The sequence below is a fragment of the Tenrec ecaudatus genome, chromosome 11, assembly GCF_050624435.1.
Source record: "Tenrec ecaudatus isolate mTenEca1 chromosome 11, mTenEca1.hap1, whole genome shotgun sequence".
NCBI lineage: Eukaryota > Metazoa > Chordata > Mammalia > Afrosoricida > Tenrecidae > Tenrec > Tenrec ecaudatus.
Window position 1 is genome coordinate 60,075,296 of NC_134540.1, and position 4,976 is coordinate 60,080,271.

At 47.8% G+C, this 4,976-nt stretch overlaps 1 pseudogene; it reads left to right on the forward strand.

Moving 5' to 3' along the window:
• The first annotated feature begins 1,134 nt into the window (after window positions 1-1,134).
• On the forward strand, window positions 1,135-1,490 carry LOC142460730 (high mobility group protein HMG-I/HMG-Y-like; annotated as a pseudogene).
• The last annotated feature ends 3,486 nt before the right edge of the window (window positions 1,491-4,976 follow it).

Consider the following 4,976-nt stretch of genomic DNA (forward strand, 5'->3'; position numbering starts at 1 on the left):
GGATCACGATAGTGAATGAGGGAGAAAATATTTAGGAACTAGAAGAAAGTTGTATGTTTCATCGTTGCTACATCACACCTTGATTGACTCGTCTCCTTCCTGAGACCCTTCTGTAAGGGGATGTCCAGTGGCCTACAAATGGGATTTGGGTCTCTACTCCATACTCCCCACCACATTCACTATGATAAGATTTTTTGTTCTGATGATGCCTGATACCTGTTCCCTTCGACACCTCGTGATCGCACAGACTGGTGTGCTTCCTCCATGTGGGCTTTGTTGCTTCTGAGCTGGATGGCTTGTTTACCTTCAAGCCTTTAAGACCCCAGATGCTGTATCTTTTGATAGCTGGGTACCATCAGCTTTCTTCACCACCTTTGCTTATTCACCCGCTTTGTCTTCAATGGTTGTGTCGGGAAGGTGAGCATCATAGAATGACAGTTCTTGGGGGGACATGGGAGAGGGGAATTTGGGGGGAAAGAAAGTGGTTTTAACAAACTCAGGGACAAGGGAGCAACAAGTGATCCAAATCAGTGGTGATGAGGGTGTGGGATGTCTGGTAGGGTGTAATCAAGGGTTATGTAACCAAGAGGAATTGCTGAAACCCAGGTGGGGACTCAGCATGATAGTGGGACAGGAAGAAAGTCAAAGGAAATAGAGGAAAGAGCTGGGAGGGGGAGGGCATTTATAGCAGTCTAGATAAAGGCACGTACATATGCAAATATATTTATATATGAGGATGGGTAAGTCTATGGGAATATATTTATAGGTTTAGTATTAAGGTAGCAGAAGGACATTGGGTCTCCACTCAAGTACACGCTCAATGCAAGAATACTTTCTTCTATTAAAGTGGCATTCTATTAACTTTTTAAAAAATTAACGTATAAAATAGATAAAGGGTGAATTAACTGAATAAAGTACTATGACGATGTAATCAACGACAATGAAATGAAGTTGTTGCGAACAAAGTCTTTCAGAGAGAACCCTAACAAGTCTGTCTTGGAAGAAGGAGCTCCCGAGGGCTCCTTAGAGTTAAGAATGGCTGGACTCACCTTCGCTCCCGGCAGCCTCGAGCGCAGCACAGGCCGGCGGCCAAGCTCACGAGTTGGTCATTGCTCCATCTGCTACCTAGAGAAGATGAGCGAATCAAGCTCAAAGTCCAGCCAGCCCTTGGCTTCCAAGCAGGAGAAGGACGGCACTGAGAAGCCATGCAAGCAGCCTCCGGTGAGTCCCGGGTCGGCGCTGGTAGGGAGTCAGAAGGAGCCCAGTTAAGTGCCAACACCCAAGAGACCTCGGGGCCGACCGAAGGGAAGCAAAAACAAGGAAGCTGCCAAGATCCGGAAAAACACCACCACAGCTCCTGGGAGGAAGCCGAGGGGCAGACCCAAAAAGCTGGAGAAGGAGGAGGAAGAGGGCATGTCGTAGGAGTCCTCTGAGGAAGAGCAGTGACCGCCCACCCGTGCAGCCTGGCCGGACCCCAGGGAGCCTTATCCTTCCGGTCTGGACCGCTTCACTCCACTCCCACACCCCGTCCCCGCCCCCGGGGCCCACGCTCGCCAACCCCTCCAGGGCACAGCCCTCCCTCACAGCCACACTACACAGCACACCAGTCATTGGAGGCCCCTCCCTTGGCCCAGTGGGCAAGCAATTTTCCTTTGGCTCAGTTCCCAGCGACCGCCCCACCTGCACATACACTTGACCTCCTCGACAAGGCTAATGGCCCACTTAGCTGCGCTCCCCCCACCCCCACAGCACCTGCTGCCTCCCTGTCCTCAAGGGTCGGGGAACATGGTTGTCTGGACCCACCTGTTCCCACTTGCCCCTCTGGCTCCCCACAAAGGGGCCTGGTAGACTCCCCGGGTCTTAAAGGGGTCCACACCCAATCTTCCCAACACCCCCTATTCCACCTTCCTGGTGGCAGCAGTGTGGTCCCTGTGTGGGGGTTCCTCTGCCTGAGTGTGTCCCCAACCTACAACCCCTTCCTCCATCCCTACAATAGTGTGGCCTAGGGGCACAGGAAGGCAGGAGGGACTCAGCCACCACCAACCCCACCCCCCCACCCCATCCTGCATTGCTGGGGTCCCAGGTGAGCTCACAAAGGCCCAGGGTCCCTGTGGCAGCCACTTAGGTGGGCCAGGCTACACACCCATCCTGTCTGCTTACACTCTAGGCCTCAGTTTCCCCCATCAGATGGGGCCCTAATACCAAGGAGCTCACTTTGCCCCCCTCATGACCCACCCCCAAGGTTCTGGTTCCATCCTCCCTCTGTTCACAAACTACCTCTGGACAGTGGTATTGTTTTCTGTTCAATGTTTCATTCTTCGACACCCATCATCATCATCATCGCTGCTGTTAAAGTGCTGAACGGTCATCCTCCTTGCCCCGCCCCCCAGGTCTGCCCTCCTCCCTCCCCCAGGATGCTGCTTCTAGGGGAAGGGGGCCAGGCCCAGGCAGGGTGGGGGCTTGCCCCTAGGATGCTGCAGCGAGTAGGGAGGGGTGTGGTCCTGGGGAGGGCACAGGGCCGCCCTCTCGTTCTGTGGGGAGGGGCAGCCATTCTATGTCCCACCTGGGGCCCTCCTCTGGTTTCCTAATTGCAGTTACTTGATTAAAGAAAAATATCCATTTCAAAAAAAAAAAAGAATGGCTGGACTTCATCTTTTATATTTTGGACATATCGTCAGGAGGGACCAATCCCTGGAAAGGTCAGCACACTCAGTACAGCGGAGGGACGGTGACAAAGAGGAAGGCCTCGTGAGAGGGACGGTCACGGTGATTGCTACAAGGATTTCCAGCACAGGAACCGTTGTGCGCATGGCACAGGTCCAGGCAGTGTTCCTTCTATGGGTTCTAAGGGTCAAAACTGGCTCGATGGCACTGAACACCAACTGGGTGGGGGCTATTTGTGGATATATTTATCGAGTCACTGATCCTTGTACTAACAGTGTTGTAAACCTATTACTTATTATGTTATATATGAGCAAAGTCAAAATTCCAGATGGGAGGCTGATCTAGTGAGGTTTCTCAAGTGGGTAAGATCTCGGTTCTTGGCTTCCCAAGAGTTCACGCCAAAGTCTGGTTTGTAAACCAAGTGGGTTTCTCTCAAGGACAGAACTTTCAGGTTTAACAGTTTCAAAGGAGTACACGTTATTTCAGGGAAGCATGCTTAACCACGTGGAAGTCACGCTGGGGCCCACAGCTGAGCACAGACAACCTCGTGGGACTGCATGTCCACAAGTGGTGAACTGAGGTCAGAGAGCAGGTGGAAACTAGCGTCAAAGAGACTGGGCCACCAGCTGCCAGGGAATTCAAACCTCTAGCTGGGGAGGTGTGGTTAAAAGTCGTGGTTGACTGCATTGGTGGAAGTAAGCCCACCTGGGTGGGGTCATGAGGCTGCATAGTTTGGGCCACCCAGGTGTATGCCCACCTGGCTGGGGTTGGTGGTATACTTGAATTGGAGCATGCCTTAAGGTCTTCATAGGTGCCCAATTCTGTCCTGATTCCTTCCCAACCCCCTCTATGGGGGCTGTAAAGGCATTGAATGGACAACTCGCTGTCACTGACTGGCTCCCTAACAATCTGACCCATACAACTTTAATAAGCATGGGAGATAAGTGAAAAGACAAGTCCCTTGATGTTATTTTGGGTCCACTATTACAAATTTTAGAGGGAAAATCAGAATAACAGATAAAATGTCAGTTTTTCATTTAATTACTGGACATTGGATGTGTATAATCTTAATCTTCCCTCCAATTGTGAGACCTTTGAAAATGTGCTTTTGAAAAATCTATCATAAATCAAATTAGTTAAATCTGCGCACTTAGCTTGGTCTCTCAAAGAAGGGAAAATAAATAAATTAGTTGGAGGCAGTCAGATATATAACCAGTGGACAGCTAATCCAAAATGCAATCTGAGTTCATTTTCCTGTTCTTTTAAATACATTCACACCTTTCAAAATGTCTCATCTTATCACACCTCACCTCTAGTTCCCAAAGAAGATGAACTTCACACCACCACTAATTTTTAGCCATAGGGCTCTGCACAGTCAAATATATAATCAGCCTTTAGTTAAATACTTGAAATATGCCTAAGGCCGGGATTCCAACCAGTTTGTTTTAATTCGATCCAATAATGAGAATATGCAAAAATACATAGAATCCAAATTCACACCTTGATAAAATCTCTCGATGTTTCCTTTGTGTACTTAAGAAATTATGTTTTCAGAACCTCAGGCACAAACCAAATCATATCAGATGAATTGTGGTACTAGAGGAAAATCACAAGATAGTTTCATTCTATTTAACTAAATTCTTTCCCATATTTTAAGGCTCTCAAAATAACACTGTCTGAGTGAAAATAGGTGTTTCAATACCTAAGAGTTACCTGGGAATCTAAAATTACCTACAGAATTTTCTACTCACATATAATATCCCATTCTGCATGTTTGCTCAAACTCACATTTTCTCTTTCTCAATTTCAGACCTGACATTCTGCTGGATTTTCTATGGCTTGGCTTCATCCCCTGGACTTACTGTGACAAGGAAAGACAACCCGTCTACGGTAGGGTGGAGCAAATGACAACAGAGAGGTGACTTTATCAGGGAGCTAGTGTGCATAAATAGTAGGCTATATTCCAGATGAAGTCCAAAAGAATATGTACTAATAAGTCATTGCTATAATTTTCCTGTTTAAATCCTTAAAGTGCTGACTTTCATAGCTTGTTAGTTGTTCAATAAGTTAAAATACAAATTATAATTCTAGGAATAAATAAAATGCCCTCACCACTCACTCTTTTATATTTTGACTATTATAGTGGGCCCTGGTAATGCAGTGGATAGGGTGCTTGGCTGACAATCAAAACATTGGTACTTTGACCCTAGCTGCTGCTCCAGAAATAAAGATGTGTCCGTCTGCTGCCATACAGATTTGCAGCCTCAGAAACCCCATGGAGGAGCTGCTCCATCCTTAAGATCACTCTGAGT